Source organism: Primulina tabacum, chromosome 10, assembly GCF_025594145.1.
Source record: "Primulina tabacum isolate GXHZ01 chromosome 10, ASM2559414v2, whole genome shotgun sequence".
NCBI classification, from domain to species: domain Eukaryota; kingdom Viridiplantae; phylum Streptophyta; class Magnoliopsida; order Lamiales; family Gesneriaceae; genus Primulina; species Primulina tabacum.
The window spans coordinates 21431578-21456780 of NC_134559.1; positions in this window are offsets into that span (position 1 = coordinate 21431578).

The window sequence follows — 25203 nt, forward strand, 5'->3', positions numbered from 1 at the left end:
AGTAATTAAAATGACAGCAAATTCGAGTTTTCAAATCTAAAATCGTTTCAAAAGTGATCCAACCATATTTGCTCAAACTTCTACATAACATACACATGGTTTTCATACAATAAACATCAAAATTATTACTATGACAAAATCGAAGCAAAAACAAAATAATATACATGCTTTTTGATAATTAAAATACCGGAACGACGATACCGAAGCGGGAGTGATGCGAGAGACGATCCGGGACGAACGTGGCACTAATTTCTTTGAAGAAAACCAACGAAATTTTTTTGGAAAATCCAAGGAGAGGGGCGGGCGGCTGCTCTAGTTCTTAGAACCCTAGGTTTTTCTTGCTCTCAAAGAAAAATAAAAATCTAAATTGTGATTGTGTGTATTTGAGTGATCGGCTATTAATGTGTGAAAAAGTGTGTGTGTGTGCGTGTGTTACTAATTAAAAATGAAGATAATTAGGGCTAATTAGCTTAATTAAATAATTGATGAGCAAATACATAGTAATTAAATACTAACCCCCCCTTAAGTTACTAACCTCCCTAAATTTAAAATAAAATACACAAGTGTTAAACTTTAAAGGTTTTAAAATCTTAAACTAAATAAATAATTAGATTTTAAAAATGCTAAAAACTTAATAAATCATTTAAAATGCCCAATCTTAACTTTAAAATAAAATACAACATTTTAAAATTGCCAAAATCGTCGCTGGTCTCTTTTCCTCGATCCCGCATCGAATAATCGCCTGAAACATGAAACTCCAGAAAATATTTTAACGTGCATCACATAAACATAGTTAATTTAAAATAATGCATTTGAATAAATCATGCATCGCTAAAAAAAAAATCCATTTTAACTTGAATAAATAATTTAACAATTAAATAAATGCATGAGATTTACGTGTATTGATTTTGGGCTCTATTGTTCCTCCCTCACTTATATAAATTTTGTCCTCGAAATTAAATCTTACCAAACAACTTCGGGTAGCGGCTTCTCATATCAGCTTAGGTCTCCCAAGTGCCTCCTCCACTGATTGATTCAGCCACTGTACTTTGACAAACTTGGTTACTTTGTTCCGAAGTCTCCGTTCTTGTCTGTATAGGATTTGAATAGGTCTTTCCTCATACGACAGATCTGGAGCAAGCTGCAACGGCTCATAACTCAAGATGTGCGAGGGATTTGCTAGGTACTTCTTCAGCATCGAGACATGGAACACATTGTGTACCCCGTCCAGATTCGGCGGGAGGGCAACACGATAAGCTAGTGTCCCAACTATGTCAAGAATTTCTAACGGTCCAATAAACCTCGGACTAATTTTGCATCTCTTCCCAAATCTCATAACGCCATTCATGGGTGCTATCTTTACAAAAACGTGATCACCTACGGCACACTCTAGATGCCTTCTTCTCTTGTCAGCATAACTCTTTTGACGACTCTCGGCGGTCTTCATCCGATCTCAGATCTTGACCACCAGATCTGCAGTTTGCTGAACAATCTCTGGACCAAGTTCTCATCTCTCACCAACTTCATCCCAATGAATCGGTGATCTGCACTTCCTACAATGCCTCATAGGGAGCCATACCAATAGATGATTGGAAACTGCTGTTGTAGGTAAACTCCACTAGAGGTAGCTTAGATTCCCAAGTCACATGGAAATCGATTATATAGGCTCGCAATAAATCCTCCAAAATCTGAATCACTCGCTCAGACTGGCCATCTGTCTGAGGGTGGAAAGATGTACTGAATAGCAACTTCGTCCCCATGGCTGCATGCAAACTCTTCCAAAAGGACGTGTAAACTTTGGGTCCCTGTCGGACACAATAAAAATTTGGATCCCGTGCAATCGAACTATCTCCCTGATATAGAGCTCCGCATACTGCGTCATGGAGAAAGTCATCTTCACTGGCAAGAAGTGTGCCGACTTTCTAAGTTACGCAGATAAGCATGCCAATTCATGATTAGTAGGTGCAGCAACGCCCCCGATCGAAGTCTAACGAATCCCTCAACACCAAGTAAGTATGTTGACGTGCAAGAAAATATTTTAAGTTTTTGAGGTATGCTAATTGTCTTGTGACCAAATTATGAATGTGTTTGGAAGTCGGTGAACGTGGCCGAGGACCTCTCCACCCCGTTAAATTATGAACGGGTTAGATCGTGGTTGGAAAACGTTAAATTATGAACGGGGACCAACCAGCCCGTTAAATTATGAACGGGGATCTCATGTATGTGGCAGTGGATACGTCCCTGTCAGCCCAGTACTGTGGTTTGTCTGATCAGGCGTTTATTATGTATGGGTCACTTGCTTTGAAACATCCTCTACGCAAAAATGAAGTCATGTATGTTTAAGTATGATCAAGTATGTAAGCATGTTTATGAAAGCTTTCAAGTTATGGCACGTCTATGTACGTATGCAAGTTCAAGTTCATTTCAAATCCAATCTTCAAGTATGTATGTTCTATTTTAAAGTTGCATGTGGTTTTATTATGTAGTACTTGCTATTTCCAGTTTATACATGTTGAGTATTTAGACTCACTAGACTTGATCGATGCAGGTGAGGATGTCTATGAGGAGACCGGAGGTGGCGACCAAGGGGCAGGCTTGGACTGAGTGGAAGGCTAGACCTGAGGACCGTCCATGTTATTTTAACATTTTTATGCAAGTTTAAAATACTCTGATTTTTTTTTGTTTCGGTGAGAGATGTTTGAGACAAGTATTTTGTTAGCAAGTTTTATTGGTGTTGGATGATTTCAAAGATATTTTTATGAGCGATGAGTTGACGACCGTATGGATGTTTATATTCAAGAAAATTTTTAATTTTTCCGCAAATTTTAAGTAGTAAAGAATACGGTTCGTTACAGGCTTCGTGAACTTCTCGCAACTGGCAGTGGGAATAACAATTTACTAGAACACGGCTCTGGTACCAACTGTAACGTACCTTATTTTGATCTACTTGAAATTTACGGAAAAATAAAAATTTTCTTAAATACAAAATAAACTTTCAAATTTCGGTCGTCACTCAATTGTTCATCCAAAAAATTTGTAATAAAAAGATCACTAATAAAGTTTGCTAAAGAAAAAAACTTGTTTAAACATCATAAACCAAAACGTGAAATTTGAGTAGTTGAAGCATTGCATAAAAACTAAAAACATGGGTGGTCCTCGGGTTTAGCCTCCCGCTCAATCCAAGCCAGCTCACTAGTCCTCACGTCTCGTCTCCTCAAACTCATCTTCACCTGCATCGATCAAGTCTAGTGAGTCTAAAGACTCAACATGCATAAACTGGAAATAACAAATAATACGTAATAAAACCACATACAATCTTTAAAATAGGGCGTACATACTCGAAACTTGAACATGCGTGTAAAAGCTTGAACTTACATACATAACATAGACGTGCCATAACGTGAAAATTTTCTGAAACATGCCTGCAACATACATACATGAACATACATGAACTTCATCATTTTACGTAGAGATATGTTTCAAAGCAAGTGACCCATACATAAATACGCCTGATCAGACTAAACCACAGTACTGGGCTGACAGGGAAAGTCCACTACCACATACATGAGATCCCTATTCATGCTTTAACGGGTGGATTGGTCCTTGGTCATGCTTTACCGCTTTCCAATCCTGATCTAAACCCGGTCATGATTTACCGGGGTGGAGAGGTCATCGGCCATGTTCACCGACTTCCAAACACATACATAATTTGGTCACAAGACATTAAGCATACCTCAAAAACTTAAAAATATTTTTTTTTTGCACGTCGAACATACTTACATGGCGTTGAGGGATTCGTTGGATCTCGTTTGGGGCCACTGCTGCACATACTAACATGAGTTCAAATCCTTAACTTTTATAGATTAGACGTAGGTACTCGTGCTCACCACCGAAGTAATTAAATACCTTATCACATTCTAGATCACTCGGGACTTGACCTCGTTTAATCATCATACTAAATAATGACACCAAAACCCCAAAACAATCAACATAATTTTTCCCAATAAAAAAGTACACGGACCCCGTGCCCAGGTCCGGCTACTGGTCCGTGTAGGCTCTATAAAACAATGCCCGAAAAGAAGTAAGGACACAAACCCCGTGTCATGGTCCGTCTAAGGGTCTGTGTAGGCTATGTATGTTGACAATTCGAAAGAAACAAGGGCACGGGCCCCGTGTAAGGGTTCGGCCCCGGGTCTGTGTACCTGCGGGAAAAGCAAACCAACGAGAATTCCTGTGCATGTGACTTAGTCTCCCTAACTTGATCATTCTGACCTTGAAACACACCTCGAGACCCATCCTAGTATACTATAGCATTGACTCAAGCCTATACAAATGCCCCAAAACAACTACGCATCACAAGCACGCAACAAATCCGTGAACACGACACGTGACGCCAAAACCATTACTACGACTTCTAATTCGACCAAGTGTCTAACGACATGAAACGAAACACCAACACAATCATCCCAACATCATCCTCGATATACCTAAACGCAGCAGCGATCACCCGTCGATCCCCAACGAAACCTACAACAATAAAACTTCAAGAACACATCAAGAACACATTTTTAGAAAAACGAAGTTGGAGCAGTCACGCAAAAACAACCACAACTCACTCATTTTTTATCCAAATATTTTGAATTTTATATCAAATCGAAGATATCAAAAAGTTCTACGTTTCATATGTTGAACTGTTTTTCCAGAAAGTCGACCGAAAAATCTCAGTAATTAAAATGACAGCAAATTCGAGTTTTCAGAACTAAAATCGTTTCAAAAGTGATCCAACCATATTTTCTTAAACTTCTACATAACATACACATGGTTTTCATACAATAAACATCAAAATTATTACTATGACAAGATCGATGCAGAAACGAAAGAATATACACGTCTTTTGATAATTAAAATATCGGAACAACAATACCGAAGTGGGAGTGATGCGAGAGACGATTCGGGACGAACGTGGCACTAATTTCTTTGAAGAAAACCAACGAAATTTGCTGGGAAAATCCAAGGAGAGGGGCGGCTGCTCTAGTTCTTAGAACCTTAGGTTTTTCTTGCTCTCAAAGAAAAATAAAAATCTGAGTTGTGATTGTGTGTGTGTGTGTGAGTGATCGGCTATTGGTGTATGAAAAAATGTGTGTGTGTGCATGTGTTACTAATTAAAAATGAAGATAATTAGGGCTAATTAGCTTAATTTAATAATTGATGAGCAATTACATTGTAATTAAAATACCAATCCCCCCTTAAGTTACTAACCTCCCTAAATTTATAATAAAATACACAAGTATTAAACTTTAAAGATTTTAAAATCTTAAAATCACTAAATAAATAAATTAGATTTTAAAACTTCTAAAAACTTATTAAATCATTTAAAATGCCACATCTTAACTTTAAAATAAAATACCACATTTTAAAATTATCAAAATCTTCGTCGGTCTTTTTTCCTCGATCCCGCGTCGAATAATCGCCTGAAACATGAAACTCGAGAAAATATTTTAACGTGCATCACATAAACATAATTAATTTAAAATAATGCATTTGAATAATTCATGCATCGCTAAAAATAATCCATTTAAACTTGAATAAATAATTTAATAATTAAATAAATGCATGTGATTTACGTGTACTGATTTTGGGCTCTACATGGGCATTATGAGTTTTTAGTGATGCCGTTTGGACTGACGAATTCTCCAGCTATATTTATGGACCTTATGAACCGAGTATTCCAGCCATACCTAGATTAGTTCGTCATAGTATTCATCGACAACATTCTCATTTACTCGAAGAGCCATGAGGAGCACCGTCAGCATTTTAGTACAGTTTTGCAGGTCTTGCAGAGTCGCAAGTTGTTTGCAAAATTCAGTAAGTGTGAATTCTGGTTGGATAATGTAGCATTTTTGGGTCATGTAATTTCTAGAAGTGGCATTGATTGCAGTGCCACTCACTTCATTGACAGAAGAGCTTTGATTCTTTGAATCAAGCTTTTATTACAGCGCCAGTATTAGCCATGCCAGCAGGTCAAGGCAATTTTGTGTTGTACACCGATGCTTCTAAGCTCGGGTTAGGCGCGTTTTTGATGCAGCATGGTCGAGTTATAGCTTATGCCTCCAGACAGTTGAAGCTGCATGAGAAAAATTACACGACTCATGATCTTGAGTTAGCTGCCGTTGTCTTTGCGTTGAAGATATGTAGACACTATCTGTATGGCGAAAAATGCCAAGCGACGGTTTATGAAATTATCATCGCTAATAGCGACGGTAAATAAAACCGTCGCTTTATTTATTAAACCGTCGCTAATTTAAAATTTGCGACGGTTTTGCTTAAAACCGTCGCTATATACGGCAACGGTTTTAAGCAAAACCATCGCGAAATTTAGCGATGGTTGTTTACCAAACCATCACTAATTTAAAAATTGCGACTGTTTTGCTTAAAACCGTCCCTAAAATTAGCGACGGTTATACCAAACCGTCGCGATTTTAAATTAACGACGGTTTGGTAAACTTCAGAACCGTCGTAAAATTTAATACTAACTACAATTTTTTTTCGAAGACCTTTTACCATATAAAACAATAAGAAAGACAACGGTTTACAAAAACCGTTGTCGTAGAACTAAAAAACCAGCTGAAAGACAAATGTTTAAACAAACCGTTGTCTTTGATCCTTTACAAAACACATATAGGAAACGGTTTTTAAAAACCACTGTCGTAGCCTAAAAAAACGCTCATAGACAGCGGTTTTTAAAGAATTTAAATATATTTAATAGATTAAATTTTAATTCTTTTTTAACGATTTTTAAACAAATTATAGTTTGAATTGATATTTGAAAATGAATATATCGACTCAAATTTAATCTCATATATGCGCATTAATCTTGGCAGTGTTACGATTAATGCCCATATATGAGATCAAATTTGTAAACTGTTAATTGCCCGAACTGAAAATTAGTTCAGTTGCCTTGAATTATATGCAAATTAATCTTCAGTTCGGAAAACTATCAATTTACGAATATTCAGTTCAGCTACCTTCAGTTATCTTGATCATTTGTTCAATCTTTTCAGGCTAAATTTGTCGAATTCCGAAATTTAGTTTCCAACAATTTCCATCTTTTAGGTGTTTGACAAAATTTAGAATTTATAAACTGATCAAACTGAACTCTTGTAGATAAAATAATATTTTATCAGTAACTCTTTCAATGTACAGATTCGTACAAAGAATGAAAGAATAAAATAATAGTATAATCTTCTACTGACTGAAATCTGACAAATCTTCTCAACTGAAAAATTAGAGATTGTTTTCTAACTGATCTGGAATTTTTCAGTTCTTTGCTATTTTATCAGCTGGTCCTTGATCAGTCAATTGACTTGATCTCTTCTTAGATATCTGCTGATGCTGTTCTTCTTCCTCTTTTTTGTGAAACCTATCAACCTTGCTGGATAATGCACGGCCTTCTAAAGTGATAGTAGATATAGCATTCAACATTTGTTCCTGCATTAGATCAATTCTCTTTTTCATGACTGTCTGCAGAAAATCAATGCGCGTTTTGAGCATGTCTTGAGTTTGGAAAAGTGATGGAATTGTCACTCTGTCCTTCTTCAATTGTTCTAGTTGGAGAAAAAATGAGGTGAACTCTTTTGTAACCTGAAGTAGGTTCTTCATGGTATTCTACTTCATAGAATTAATCTTCAAAGTGTGCAGCAATTTGGTTGATTTCATAGCAGAAATGGTTGACATTTAGTTGTTCAGGCTGGAATGAATTTCTTCTATCATAATGTCACTAGCCATTTGATAGACTTAATTTAATTGCGGTGATGATAGTCAAAACCACTAGATCTCGTTAAAGTGAAACCAGAAGACTATAAAAATAGAAGTTCTCTTGTCGCCTTAACTAAGCAGTACTCTTCGAGTACTTATCAGTTTAGAAAACAGAAGCAGAACTTGACTCACTGATAGAAACAGAACCTATCCTTGATATATTAAATGTTACCGTTACTTTATCAAGTACGAGTATTAAATGCTTCATTAATGCTGAACAAAGTCATTTAATACGCATTAACTATTTTAATATATAACAAGACTGATTGTTCCGAAGCCTTTTTGCAGGAACTATTTTTGGCAATAAAGCTATCTCTATCAGAAATCAAAGAAGCCGGTTTGATTATAGACGTTGGAATCAAGTTATCTATATATATGGATCAAACCCATTTAGACAATAACGCTGCTTCTTTATCAAGAAACATACTATCTATCCAACGTTACTTTGAGCAACCGCAAACCAATCGTTATCTTCAAGCTCAATTTTTAGAAATGCAGTACACGCTTAATATCTTACATCTGATCTTTGGAGATCACTTGGTATTGCTGTTTCTTCACCTCTTCTAGTAAAACACCTTACAATATTCATTTGAAGAGTTTGTAAACTGGAAAAGAGTCTTTTTCAGAACCTTGTCAAATTGAATCATATTGTGTTGAGTTACTAAGAGTTTCAATTGGCAAAGGATAAGTCCTGCTGAAGTGGGTGTGTACGAGTATTGTACTGTAAAATCCAAAGTCTTTTAGTGATACCTTCTGGAAACAGAAGAAGGCAAGACGTAGAAGATTTTATCTTCGAACTTCCAGAGACAACTACTGTTGAAACGTCTTCCCTTTTTATTGCTTTAAAAGTACTAGAAATTTTTTTTAAACACTCAATTTTTGGTCATGACACATAACACATGAAAATATTATTATAAAATATTTTACCCTTTAAAATAAAATCTCAACCAACTAGCATTTTAAAAATCAAGTGTAATAGTCATAAAATGAAATCGTCAACTGTTTTACCAACCCTAAAAAGCAATAAATTTGAAAAGTATAGCCTATACTAAACCTCTCAAAAATCTCTCCAAAAAGCATAAATAAATAGTCTTAAAATCTTTAACATAAATCCTAAGTCATAATCGTAAATGCGGAAAAATAGAAGCGCTGGTCCTCGGGTTGTGTACTCCTTCAGTCCAGTCAAATCATCCGTCAAGACCTCCCTCAATCTCACCTGCATCCATCACACCTAGTGAGTCTAAAGACTCAACACACCATCATCTTTATAGCAAGTAATACGTAATACAGTCAACATATAATAGTGAAAAATACTTGTACTTAAAATATCATTTTCATGAAGATGCATAACTTCAAACATGAACATTTTCGTAAACCTTTATGATGTATGAACTTTAAATAGAAACATTTTCATAATGATGCATCAACCTTAAGCATAAACATTTTTATGACATGCATCACATAAACCTTAACATTTTCCTTTCTTTTTCCTCAACATGACATAACATAAAACCTTTTTAACATAATCATAAACATTTTTTCTTTTCCTTTGTTGAATTCAGATCGTTAATTGTGACTTTTCTAAAACCTCAAAAGTCGATGGATCCATCTACATGTAACTACAGTACTGGGCGACGGGGACATCAGCGACACTCTCACCCGTCAACTGAGCCTTGGCCTATCCTCTTTCGAATAGAAATACGATCATCGGGGCTCCCTCTGAGGCCTTCTCCCATAAGTGGGCTCCCTCTGGGCCTTCTCCCCTCACGATATTCTCATTCTTACCTCAAACCTCATATCCTCATATCCTCAATGGTAACAATAGAAGTACGATCGTCTGGCTCCCACTGGGACCATAACCCTCACGATATCTCCAATGTAACCACGTAATAGTCACAATTAGTTCACTTCCTTCAACGTTTTTTATTCTCATCACTTTATAAAAATCATGCATTACATATAATTTTGTTTTTTAAACCAAGCATGCAACATGTCTTTTAAATTTATTCCTTAATTCATAAAAATCCCATAGACATTTAAAAATCATAATTTAATCATGAACAGATTCATAAACATTTAAAATGACATTTTAACCTCAAAACATTTAAAATAATATTTTGACATATTAAATCATAAACATATAAAATTCCCTTAAACATTTAAAATATCATTTTAACATATAAAATCCCATAAACATTTAAAATAACATTTTAACATAAAAAAATTCCATAAACATACATAACTATAGAATATAATCATATTAGCACATAAAACAGCATTTATGGCACTGCCATGACGTTTACTAATTTTTAAGTGTAAAAAGACCGTTTTACCCCTAGACGTAAAATTCTTCATTTTTGACATTTTCTTAATTTCATTGACTCTAACATGTCCCAAATAATTATTTAAGCCTACAAAAATTTTCTCACATTTTTATTTAGCCTAAATTGAGGACTTTTAAATTAATCTTTAAATGTGGCGTATTAATGCGTTTTAATCCCGAATTAAACCAAACTTCAATATAAAACTCCCAAATTAAAAACTTAGACTTATAATAATTGTTTAAGCTTTTTTAAAATATAATTTTTTATAATTTTATAAAGCATAAAACTAGGAGTTTCAATTAATTCATTAATTAGCATTTCGTGCGGCGATTAAATCCCGAATATATCCAAAACTCATTATTTTGATCCCAAATTTAAAACATAACATTTTTAAGATTTATTCTACCCTTCCGAGTCATGAGCCACACACGTGGACTCATGGATTCAATTTTAGTTATTAAAATCTTGTTTTTGACATATTATCGAACCACCCGAGCCATCTCTCAATTTACTCGAGCCACGCCCGAGCCACCTTGAGCCAAACCCTAACCAACCAACCTAGGCACCCTCTTGACCAAACGTAACCCATAGAACCTGGCCCTAGCTTGCTATAACCCTGCTGCAAAATAAGACCAAATCTGCAAGTGTGTGTGGTTGAGACTCCTTGCATCTCTAGGACTCCTAGCCCAACCCGGACTCTTCCAGCTGTTAACCCATCGACCCCTCTCAACACTTACTGACCCTAGACCACACCAGCCTTGTCCCAGACCAGCCCAAGCCCATGGACGCGACCAACAAGCTATCTGAACTAACATTACAACAACCTGCGTTGGTGCTTCTTCACGCCATCTTGAACCAGCGGCCAGCCCAGCCACTCCAGCCCCTGTAACAGCCATTGCCCATCATCCTTAGACCCTACAGGACCTACCTAACACACCCAAGCCCCAGCAGCAATCCCCTGAATCGCACTGCAACCATGCACAGAACAAGAGCTGCGAACGCCCCTTCCTTAGCTTATGGCCTCCTTCTTGCGTGGGGGTTTCTACTCGAGCCACCAGCGAGCCCAAGTCCTCCTGACCCTCACTGGACCACCCTAAGCCTTCACCCAAACAACCTAGCCAGCCCCTTAGTGAGCCACACCCTGCAACTCTCGGCCACCCCCTAAATTTCTTGCGCGTGGAGATGGGAGGAGTCCCACTTTGGGTGGACTCCTTCCACAAGCCTAGGACTCGAACCCTAGACACCCTAGGACCCAACCCAGCCCTAGCCCAAGACCACCCCTGACCCTGAACCAGCCCTGGTTGAGCCACCTAGCACCATGCATAAGAAACGAACCACTTGAACCCAACAAGCATACCCACTTTTACCAACTTACGACCCTTTCTTTCTTTAGAAATCCTACGGTTCCAGCTTGTTTCTAATCAAGTTGCAGCGTTTTCTGCATGTGTCTAGGACTCTAAATTTCATGAAAATCATCCTTAACCAAGTCCTAATCATGGCAGCCCCTTATACAATATAAAAACATGATTTTGGGAAGCAAAAACACAAGTTTAAGACACCTATGCATGTAGTTACGAAAATTCCATCTTGTGTGCCATGTTTTTCGTGCAAAACAATTTTAAATAATTATTATGATGTGAAAGATGAGAAAAGGAAGAAATATGACGTGCCTTTGTGTATTAAACGCACGAATATACGTTGACGACGAAGAACGGTGACGATGGGACCTTGGCTTGGAACCCTTGAAGCTCCATCGATTTTTCTTCAAATTATTTTGTGTGTGTTTACCATGATTTGAAAGAGTTTGAGTTGTTTAAAAGTGTGTGGCCGTGTGTTGTGTGGGTGGGGGGAAAGGGTTTTAACATATTATATATTAAATAACTCTACTAATAGGGCTTAGGCCTATTAAGCCTCCTAATTAAACCCAAAAACTTTTAATTAAATAACAAAAATTGTGGAGACCCGGACGCTAATCATCTTATTAATCGTCATTGGGACTAATTTAATTAATTATAATAAATAGGGTCTAAATTTTTTTTTTTAAAATGCGGAACGTAATGGCATACATCTTAACATACACGTCAGTATTAAAAGTACAAATCTTGCACTATATACAATCAGTCTCAACTAAGGTTTAACAACTATATAACAAGTGTTTAAACCCTAACTCTAGTCCAAGTCCGTAGTCTCTACTCTAACTCGATCTTTCTTCACCTCTGTGACCCTGAACCTGTCCCACCTGTTGCCATGCACACATACAGACAAGACAACAGCTGGATAACTCCGGTGAGATATAAATATCCCAGTATAAACAATGTATCAATGCAATCATATAAAACATATATAAAAGCATAAAAAAATATTAAAACTTGTATCCAATCTGACTACATGAACCAATACGAATCTGTATTTAAGTCAATGACTTATTATCTTATCTCAACTTATTTCTGACCTAGGGATCCCGATCTAATTTAGACTTTGGTATGCTGTATCGAATGTCTACAATAGACGTCGATCTACATCTAAGCTCATCGATACACCGAAAGTCTAGAGTCTTCGCGGTTCTGATAAAGACTCGGCGGTTCTGCCCTAGCTAGGCTGATCTGCCCTAGACTCAAACTCTGGCTCTACTATAATTCAATAGACTAAACAGATCAATCTGATAATCTGCAAATATCAATGCAATAAAATAAAGTATGTGATTTTGGGAGACTCAAGTCAAACCTAACTCGAGTTGTGCAATCCCGAATCAACATATATTTATACCTTTTATTCTGTCGCTCTGATACAATCGAAGTCTCGACTCAAAGCCTGTCAATGTTCAATCTGGCAATGACAATATCAATATACTGCATTAATATTCTATTCAAATCAAGACATCTTTGTCTTATCACATTCTGACGGTACAACAATACAATCTTGCGATACCGGTGATGCCACATCAGTATATACTAATTCCAATAACTTATAATCAACCACAGTGCAAATCTGACATCACATCTCAGTCAATTTAACTCTGAAATTCATAACAATTCCATAATCAATCTGTTTCTTAATCTGACTTCGATTCTATGATGTCTACGATGTCAAGAACAACATATATGAATCATATTCGATTCTGACAACATCATAATTTCAAGACATGACAAAACGTAACAAAACTTACGTCCAGTTGTAGCTGTCGTTGCTAGGAACACGGTGCCGTACTCTGATTCAAGTTCGGACGGACGGATCCCAAAATCTTCAATTTCAAATTAAAATCTTCCCTCGGCCTTTCTCGATTTCTCCTGAAGATTCACGTTTGTATATATATATATGTATATACAACCAACATTGCATAATCCTCCACATGTCGATTTTTCCTTTTGCATGTCTCGCGCATATGCGCGACATTACTGGTGCATATGCGCGAGACCTACTGGTCTCGGCCTTGGCAGCTCGCGCATATGCGCGACATTACTGGCGCATATGCGCGATGTCTTCTGGACCTCACTTGCATAGGCTCGCGCATATGCGCGACATCTTCCGCGCATATGCGCGAGGTCTTCTGCCTGTTTGGCGCATTCGGTCACGCATGTGCGCCAATGCTACTGTCCTCGCACAACAATTTTCACACGCGATCTCATTTCGTGTCTCAGTTAGCCCTTTCATAATTATCTCGATTAAAAATAAATAATCGTAATTTAACACGGTATAAAATCTCGGGCATTACAAAAATTATTTTGTTTAGACTAGTTTGTGACCGGGTTGCCAATAAGTTCGTATTTTTGTTGAAAAACCAACACCGATAAAATTTACGTCCCGGCGTATAAAATCACCTCAAAACCCTTTATTTTCAGAAATATGAAAACCACCAACTATATTTTAAATAATTAAAAATAATTATTTAATAAAAACATTTTACGTTTTTCAGCCCTCGGTCTCCGTTCCTCGATCGCAACTTGAATATTCCTTAAAAAATACATTTTTATGCAACCATCTCGAAAAATATATTTTAAACATGCAATATGCACAACATAATTAATTAATTCAATTAAAACATTTAATTAAAATACAGGAGAATTTAATAATTCAAATACATGTGGTTCGTGTGGACGTTTAAATTTTCGGGGCGTTACAACTGTTGTATTGCCTACTGTTATTATTGTTTTTTACCATACTGAAAGGGATCGATTTTAGGGTGTTCAAATGCGCAACGGAAGTTCAAAAAATGTTTTCAAGGCATGAAAACCGAAAATTTTTATAAAAATTTCTTGAACACCTCATGTACTAGCATGTAACATATACAAAATACAAATTGTCATACATAGTGTGTTTAAGAAATGTACCTATCAATCTCAAGAGATTGATTATGGCTCCAACTTAGTTGTCAAACAACTAAGCTCTTCAATGGCAAGACCCTCTACAAGCTTTCCTTCAAATTATGTCCACCACCAACAAGCTAAATCCACTCTAATTTTGCACTAGAAAAATTAGAGCATTTTCATTGAGAAGACTAAGCTTTCCTCAACCATTGAAGAACAAAAATTGGAGGAGAATTATCTTAAAATTTTCGGCCATTGGTGTAGTAGGAGAGAAGGAGAAAACATTTTTCTTGGTTGGGCAAAAAATTGAAGCAAAAAGTTGCATGTCATGCCTTGGACATTGAAAAAGTTGCCTCCAACCCTTCACCTCCCTTGCATGCCTTCTACTTGGGCTTGTAACAATTACAAGACCCATGGACTTTTATTTAAATGTCCCAAACATATTTGAGTCCATTTAAAGTTTACTTGATTTTACTCAAGCTCACTAGTTTAATAATTATTTCTAATTGGGCTCTACAAGGCCCAATGTTATTTAATTAATTCAACACTTGATTTAATTTAATTATTTGGACTCTACTAGGCCCACTAGTGTTTAATTAATTCAACACTTGAATTAATTTAATTTAATCCATAACAATGTTTATGAAAATCACAATTTTCAAATAAATTATTTGTTTGGCCAACTTTTAATTTAGGAACACTTCCTCAAATTAAAAGTTACATTCTTCTTATAGAAGTCATATTTCTATTTTTATTTATGCTTATAAACTCCTTTATAAGCCGTTCAACACATAGAACTATTTTACTTCTCAACGGGATCTAGAAAGTTAGCACTTGTGTGACCCTCAATGGTTCATTGATACAACTAGCCGTGGGTTCACATCTCCATGTGATTCGGACTAAACATTTCCTTATACGAGCATACTCCAATTGCTCCATTCTTACTTATCAACTCCTTGATAACAAGAATGTCAGAACTCAAGTCTTATAGTACCCAACCAATCATATTAAACGCCTAGCAACATCGCTTACATGATTCCCCTAGGTATCAAATGATAGTGCCTGCAAGAACCATTCAATTATGGTTAGCGTACAGTACGGTCCCTTCAACTCATACATCCCGACCGATTCGACAACCATTGGTATATCGAGAGTTGTCAATGAATCGATACTATGTGTCATGTCGTAATTGCATCGATGGTGTAGTCTATTTAACCCCTTTCATAATTACCACCATACTCTGATAAGAGATTTCAACCTACATACACATGAGAACACATAGGATATCCATACCCGAAGGTAAGCGGTGAATCCCCGACTACAATGCATCGACTCCTATATGTTTCGACAAAACACCCAACCTTGCCACCTGATGAACCCTTAAGAGTCGGAAAACAAGTCAAATTGTAATTCTAGCACATAGAGTCTCAATGTTGTCCCGGGTCATAAGGACTAATAGTGTACAACCATAAACTAGAACGTTTCCACTCGATAAGTGAGAACCACTTGGAAAATCCTTTATGGAGGGTTGTTCAGTGCACTCTACCAGGAGCACCTATCTGCATGCTCGGACATCACAATGTCCCCTACCAATGAAACATGGTACTCACATCGCAGATACTAGTCTCGAACTCGAGCGGCCTATATCCTTCTTAGCGGCGGCTGAATCGACTAGGAACTGTTTAGAATATACAGTATTCTAAATATGAGTTTCATGATACTCATCGTATAAGCATCTCATATTCTTTCTACTATTTGTATATTCAAGGGCTTTATCTATGCAACTAGCATGGGTATACAGATAAAGATGTGCCAATAATAATTTCAAATATTATTAAAATAAAGATTGTTTATACATAGAGTTTCATTGTGAAGACTCGGCCAGCACTTGGCTCGACGGGCACCTACTCTAACAATCTCCCACTTGCACTAGAGCCAACTACCCATATGCTTCAAACCCATCAATTCGCGATGCTACTCGAATAATGGTCCAGGTAAAGGCTCAGTTAGTGGATCAGCAACATTATCTGCGGAGCCGACTTTGTCAATCGTGACATCTCCTCTTTCCACGATCTCTCTGAGGATGTGGTACTTTCTCAATACATGTTTGGACTTCTGATGAGACCTTGGCTCCTTTGCTTGAGCTATAGCTCCCGTGGTGTCACACAACACCGGGACAGGAGCAACTTCCATAGGAATGACGTCCAACTCTTGGACGAAATTCCTTATCCAAACAGCCTCCTTTGCTGCATCTGATGCAGCAATATATTCGGCCTCAGTGGTGGAATCTGCTGTACTGTCTTGCTTGGAACTCTTTCAAGAGACAGCAGCACCAATGAGCATGAATATAAATCCAGAGGTTGACTTCGAGTCATCGATATCGCTCTGGAAGCTAGAGTCGGTATAGCCTTCCAATTTCTGTTCTCCAACCCATAGACCAATAACAACTTATTGGTCCTTCTCAAATACTTGAGGATGTCTTTCACAGCTTTCCAATGTGGAAGACCAGGGTTCGATTGATATCTACTTACTACACTTAGTGCGAAAGCCACGTCAGGACGTGTAGATATCATCTCATACATGATGCTACCAATCACAGATGCATATGGAATGCATATCATCGCCGCTATCTCTGCATCAGTCTTGGGAGACATAGACTTGGATAGGGACACGCCATGACACATTGGTAGATTTCCTCTCTTGGACTCATCCATCGAGAACCTCTTCACGATGATATCAATGTATGTGGACTGAGTGAGACCAAGCAATCTTTTTGATCTATCTCTATAGATCTGTATTCCCAATACAAAAGATGCTTCACCCAAGTCCTGCATCGAGAACTTACTCGCTAACCATATCTTAGTTGATTGCAACATCCCTACATCATTCCCAATGAGTAGAATGTCATCAACATAAAGCACAAGGAATGTCACAGCACTCCCACTGACTTTCTTATACACACAGGGTTCCTCAGGATTCTTAGCAAAACCAAACTCTTTGATTGTACTATCGAATATGAGGTTCCAACTCCTAGATGCCTGCTTTAGACCATAAATAGATCTTTGAAGTTTGCATACCATATGCTCACTTCCGATAGATGTAAACCCTTCGGGTTGAGACATGTAAATCTCTTCCTTAATATCCCCATTAAGAAAGGCTGTCTTGACATCCATCTGCCATATCTCATAGTCATACCATGCAGCTATGGCTAGCAATATCCTTATAGACTTGAACATTGCAACTGGAGAAAAGGTTTCCTCAAAGTCAACTCCTTGTCTTTGAGTATATCCTTTTGCTACCAATCGCGCCTTGAAGGTCAATACCTTCCCATCCGCCCCAAGTTTCCTCTTGTAAATCCATTTACACCCTATGGGAACAATTCCCTCAGGTAGATCCACGAGATTCCACACTTGGTTCGAATGCATGGAATTCATCTCAGATTCCATTGCTTCAAGCCACTTGGATGAATCGGCATCAGATAACGCTTCCTTGAAGGTTCTTGGATGACATCCATGGTTAGGCTCACATCATGGCCCTCTTCAAGAAGCAGACCATACCTCATAGGTGGTCTCGAGACTCTCTCGGATCTTCTAGGAGCTTGTATCTCCTCTCTAGGCTCTTCGGGTGTGGGTTCTATAATTGTGGGTGTCTCTCGAACCTCTTCGAGTTCTATCATCTCGCCTTTTCTATCTAATAGAAATTCCTTTTCTAAAAAGGTTGCATTCCTAGAAACAAACACCTTTGTTTCTTGGGGATGATAGAAGTAGTATCCAACCGAATTCTTTGGATATCCCACAAAGTAGCATAAAATGGATCGACTATCCAATTTATCTCCCACTACCTGCTTCACATAAGAAGGGCACCCCCATATTCTAAGATAAGAATATTTGGGAGGCTTACCCATCCATATCTCATATGGTGTCTAGTCAACTGCCTTTGTGTAATGCCCTAGATTGTATGTGGATAAAATGAAAAGATGAAGTGTTGCTTGAAGAAAGAGACCGCACCCGCGCCCCTTTTGATACCGCACCCGCGGTGCATGGACAGAAAGTTGGCCAATTTTACAGTAGGGTCACCGCACCCGCGGTCTAGAAGGAGTGCACCCGCGGTTAATGTCCAGTAGGGTAGGAACTTTGGTACGAAGCAACACCGCACCCGCGGTACTCGAGACACCGCACCCGCGGTCGTTAAATTTTGAAAAATGAAAGTAGTGCCGAAGCTTGAGCGCACCTGCGGTCTAGATGGAGCGCACCCGCGATGCTGCATGCGAGAAAGCCACTCTTAATTCTTATGTTGACACATGGTATTTATATATCTACAATTGGGCTGAGTCATTCTTTCTTCAGACTTGCAGGAGAGAATCGAGAGCTATTCCAAAAGAAGTGAAAGGTTTCTTTCATGTAGACTTGAGTTATGCAAAATATACTCATCCAAACTTCAATACAAGCATAGATTTGTGTTCCTTGTATCAAGAGCTATCTAAGGATGTAAGTATGGTTAAATTCCAGCATGATTCGAAATATATATGTTGAGAGAACTCAGATTTGATTTCTATTATGTGTTCCCATGATTATGAGGATCGTAGAATTGTAAACGAATCGAAGAACGGATATGTTATACTATTGACATGATTTTCAACATGTATAAAATTGGGAATATGCAAATATAAGAATCGATATATGTCTATGATGAAGAGTTTGAGTTATTGTTATTGCATATTGATATGTGAGTTGATCAGTATCGCAGGATTATGCCGTTGTACCGTCGATTTATATCGAGATTGATTATCAATTCATATATGTGTTGAATTGAGTAGAAGTTTGATAGAATACACATTGATTATGCCATTTCAGATTTGTATTGGTAAATTTGGGAACAAGACTTCGACTACGACGACGATTATACTACGACGAAAGGTATAATGCATGTTTTGTTTGGGGAAGACACAACTCAAATAAGATTCAATTTGAGTTTCCCAACAAAATCACATACTAGATTAGTTGCTTGTCTTTTGATATGATTATGATTTGTTTATAGATTATATTAAAATATTTTGATATGATTATGCATTTATAGATTTATATTCATGCATTTGAGATAGGATAGTCATTGGCAGATTTGCCAAACTTCTAGACGTTCGGTGTATCGACGCATAGGAGCAGACATCCTCCGATTGTAGACATTCGATACAGACATGACCGAAGTCTAGGAATAAGACGTACAGTTACCCCGATTGGGAGGGTAGGTGACAGACAGTGACGTCTTATTCACACCGGGATCCCTAGAGTTAGAGTTGAGTCGAGTCAAGACATGATTTGATTTGAATTGCATGTTTATATAGATTGGTTTCATAGACTATGGAACCCATTGTTATTGCTTGCATTCATGATTTATGATTATGTATCAGCATGCATACATGTTTTATACTTGGATTTGTTCTCACCGGAGTTTCCGGTTGTTGTTATGTCTATATGTGTGCATAACAACAGGTGTGGCAGGATCAGGGTCGCGACAGAGATGAGAGATGGACATAGCGTGGTGATCACGGGCGTAGCAGATGAACTAGTAGTTGTACTTTTGACATGTACTCAACTTAAATACTGGTTTGTAGAATATGGACAAAACAAGACATGTATATTATGTTTGTTGCAATGAAATAAATATAGAACTATCTTTTGCTTAAGTTATAAACATGTGAGTTAATGTTAAAAGCAAAATTTTGACCCGTATATTTTAACAATGATCCGATTAATCCCGAAAAGAACAGAGTTAGAGCCCGGGTCCCCACACTTTGAATGGACATTGTTCAAAAACTGTATTTTAATCATGACTATACGTCGGTTCAGTGTCGGTTCAGGTTGGCTCGGAGTCATGATTAAATGCGAAGTAATTAGGCGTCATAGTCGCATCTTTTGAACTAAATTGCATAGTTAGTCAAGTTTAAGCTATTGCATATTTTTCATGGCACAGTTAGGTTGCAGCGAGCCTGGGGACGATCCAATCCAATCCAATTGGTAAAATTACAGGAATTTTCATTATGTCAGTTAATTATATTACGTGCATGAAAACAGAAAATGATATTTTTGAGATTTATACGATATGGCTTGTGGTTCATTCACTATGTGGGAGTGTTATTTTATACGGTCGCAAATGACCGATTAGTTCAGTATGGTACCACCCGGTCGCCAGTGACCGGCCAGCTCAGTTCAGTTTCAGCCTCCCCGGTAGCCAGTTACCGATCAGTTCAGCTTAGTACAGTGGCCACAGGCGTAAAACATAATATCAACAGAAAATTTTACCAGTTATTTCAGTACAGGCTCCAAGGAGCAAACATTTTTAATGTGATTATCAGTTCAATTATGCACGTATTATAATTGCTCAGTACAGATTATTTTCAGCATGGCTCAGGACATGATATTTTATCCCATGCATATTTTAATTCCGATTTTTACTCGTTAGATGCGATATATGCATGCTGAGTCTTTAGGCTCACTAGACTTGATTGTTGTAGGTACTGATGAGGCCAGGGCCGAGGGCGGGGACCAGTGAGCCAGCTTGGGTCGGCAGTAGTGGCACCCGAGGACCTCAGTGCAGCAGTTGTTATTTTATTCCGCAAACAATTTTTATCAGTCGTTGGATAATTTTTAAATTGTTATTGTTGGCAAAACTTTATTTTCTTCCGCTGCTATTATTTTAAACATTGAACTTGATTCATCAGTGGATTTTATGAATGAGGCCATTTAAGTTCTTTTGAAAAGAAAATTTTTTAATTTTTCGCAAATTTTCAAGCAATGAGTTCTAGGGCCTTTACAGTTGGACCCGTAAATCAGTAGACGTATAAGCCATGCATAATTCTAGATTTTTAAATTTAATTGACTTCATTGCATAATTATTTTAAATGCATTTGTTTGAAGTTAATTATTTATTATTTCAGTTCAGTAGTTTGATTTTAGCGTTTCAGTTATTTCAGTGAGGCCGGACCGGAGTTGGAGTTTTGAGATAGAATTTAAGATCCAGAAAATATTTCCAGAAGTTAATTTAGCTAGCAAGTAAGTTCATTTAAGTTAGTAAGGGAGGTTTGAGGATTTACTTTAATTATTTGAGGTGATTAAGAAATGAACTCATTTAAGTTATTTAATTAAGGGGTTAGCTCACTAAATTATTTAAGGGATTAGTGAGGCTTTTAAGAGTTATTAATTTAGTAAATAAACAACATTTCCCCTTTATTTTATCATGCATTTTCGGCCACCCTTAGTTGCTAGAAGACTCATTTTCCAACTCATCAACTTTGACCAATTCTTTGCATGTAATTAGTAGGATAATTCTAGGATTTTTAGGAGCACAATTTAATTAAATAAATCGACATATCCTAGACTAGAAAATAAGCAATAATCGGCCATCACCATTCTAGAAACACCCAACATAGATTTGATATCAAACAATAATTCAAAATTCAAAATGAGAAGACTTGGTCTTGATTCTTTTCTTATATCTTGCACCTATCCCCCTCACTCTTCTAACCATCATTCCCCCTCCATTAGTCACGAAATTCAGAGTGTTTTTGAGAGAGGAAAACCGTGGGATTTCAGTAGGAAGCAAGGGAAGAAAAATCGAGAGCAAGAAACAAGAGAAGCGCTCCACCTCCTCCGTGCCGCGTCGTCGTCTTTTCGTTCGTTTTCTTTCGAAACGAAACCAGGCATGTCTAGATTTCTTTCAAACCTCAATCAAGTCATATTATCATTTATTTTTCAGTACATGATCATGTTTATTCAAGCAAAAACCGAGATACATGTCAAGACATTTTGAAACAACACATGCAGAATTTTTGATATTCCTTGGCAAGCTTCACGTTTTTCTTGGTTTGTGAGTTTCAGGTGTTTGGTTCGACTCCAGGCTCCCAAGGCGACTCCTAGACACGTAATAAGATGCATTAGGACCATGTTGGCCCATTCATTCAGCCCCCATGCTTGCTGGAAAACCGAAATGACAGAAAGTTTCCCATAGGCGCAGATTGGTGTTCGAAATTTCAGTTTTTGTGTCAAGGGGTTGGATCTGATCTTGGCTGCCCTAAAGGCTCTTAGCCATGGTTGGATCACTCCCCTATCATGTCTAAGACCTGAATAAGTTTCCCTTTTGGTGGCTTGGTCCATGGCTCATTGGTTTTTAAATAATCAACAAGAACAGCCCCTTTCCCCATTCGGCCCCCTTCCATTTTTCAGCATATGGTTTCGTTTCTTTTGTTGCTTGGTATGGATCTTGGTTGGCCTATGGCCCTTAGCCACGGTTCATATCATGCTCCTAGATGTATAGATCGTGCCATGGTCAATCAAATGGCCACTGGAATGACGCAAGACATCGATCTAAGCAAAACACTACACACGCATGCACGTTGGTTCTCGGTTGGAGTTTCGGTTGAGTTTTGGTGTGACGCGGATTGTGGCTGGCCTAGGGCCCTTAGCTATGGTTCAAATCATTCCTTGGGATGTTGGTAAGAGTCTCTGGTTGGTGGTTCACACCCCAATGGCCGGTAGTCTCGAAAACAACACAAGTTACACGGGTGCGCAGCTGCTGGAAATTTACAGCAAGTTGCTGTGTCGTTTAGAAGGCTCGTTTGAGTTGTTGGTTGGCTTTTAGCCCATGGCCTTGGACTGGACAGTGCCTCATTGAGTTAGGAAGGTCATGTTTTTGACCGTTTGTCATTTGGATCATTTTTGAGGTCGTACGAGAATTTACGGTGCGATGTGCCAAATTGACTCTCGAAAGAGCGTTTCGTGTTTTGGCCTCCATTCCACCTAGATTTCGACCCTATCACTTTAGGAGCATTATTTTATGATTTTTTCAGCGTATTTTAATCATGACTATACGTCGGTTCGGTGTCGGTTCAAGTTGGCTCGGAGTCATGATTAAATGCGAAGTCATTAGGCGTCATAGTCGCATCTTTTGAACGAAATTGCATAGTTGGTCAAGTTTAAGCTATTGCATATTTTCCATGGCACAGTTAGGTTGCAGCAAGCCTGGGGACGATCCAATCCAATCCAGTTGGTAAAATTACAGGAATTTTCATTACGTCAGTTAATTATATTACGTGCATGAAAACAGAAAATGATATTTTTTGAGATTTATGCGATATGGCTTGTGGTTCATTCACTATGTGGGAGTGTTATTTTATACGGTCGCCAGTGACCGATCAGTTCAGTATGGTACCACCCGGTCGCCAGTGACCGGCCAGCTAAGTTCAGTTTCAGCCTCCCCGGTAGCCAGTTACCGATCAGTTCAGCTTAGTGCAGTGGCCACAGGCGTAAAACATAATCTCAACAGAAAATTTTACCAGTTATTTCAGTACAGGCTCCAAGGAGCAAACATTTTTAATGTGATTATCAGTTCAATTATGCACGTATTATAGTTGCTCAGTACAGATTATTTTCAGCATGCCTCAGGACATGATATTTTATTCCATGCATATTTTAATTCCGATTTTTACTCGTTAGATGCGATATCTGCATGCTGAGTCTTTAGGCTCACTAGACTTGATTGTTGTAGGTACTGATGAGGCCAGGGCCGAGGGCGGGGACCAGTGAGCCAGCTTGGGTCGGCAGTAGTGGCACCCGAGGACCTCAGTGCAGCAGTTGTTATTTTATTCCGCAAACAATTTTTATCAGTCGTTGGATAATTTTTATATTGTTATTGTTGGCAAAACTTTATTTTCTTCCGCTGCTATTATTTTAAACATTGAACTTGATTCATCAGTGGATTTTATGAATGAGGCCATTTAAGTTCTTTTAAAAAGAAAATTTTTAATTTTCCGCAAATTTTCAAGCAAGGAGTTCTAGGGCCTTTTCAATGGGAGTACGGAGATGTACAAGGATCTGCAGCTATTGTATTGGTGGCCAGGGATGAAGAAGGACATCAGGCGTTTTGTATCCGAGTGCCTGACTTGCCAGTTAGTGAAGGCCGAGCATCAGATACCAGCAGGTTTGCTCAAGCCTCTCCCTATTCCCGAGTGGAAGTGGGAGAATGTTACCATGGATTTTGTGACCGGATTGCCGAGGTCAGCCAGAGGATCGAATGCTATTTGGGTAATTGTAGATCGTCTTACCAAATCAGCGCACTTCTTGCCTATTAAGACGACTTTCACCATGATTCAGTATGCAGAGCTGTATATCCGAGAGATAGTCCGACTCCAAGGTATTCTAGTTTCGATCGTATCCGACAGAGATCCCAGATTCACTTCCTCATTTTGGAAGAGCTTGCATTCGACTTTGGGTACGAAGTTGCTGTTTAGCACAGCTTTCCATCCGCAGATAGATGGGCAGTCGGAGCGAGTTATTCAGATTTTGGAGGATCTTCTTCGCGCTTGCGTCATTGATTTCTCTGGGAGTTGGGAGTCGAACTTGCCACTGGTTAAGTTCACCTACAACAACATTTTCCAGTCGTCTATAGGTATGGCTCCGTATGAAGCACTGTATGGCCGCAAGTGTAGATCTCCTGTTCATTGGGATGAAGTAGGAGAGAGAGCAGAGTTGGGTCCAGAGATTGTCCAGCAGGCAGCAGAGGTAGTAGTCAAGATCCGTGATAGGATGAGGACTGCTCAGAGCCGACAGAAGAGTTATACCGATTAGCGGAGGAGAGACTTAGAGTTTGCAGTGGGCGATCATGTTTTCGTGAAAGTGGCACCTATGAAGGGTGTCATGAGATTTGGGAAGAAAGGGAAGCTCAGTCCGAGATTCATTGGACCGTTTGAGATCCTCGACAGAGTTGGA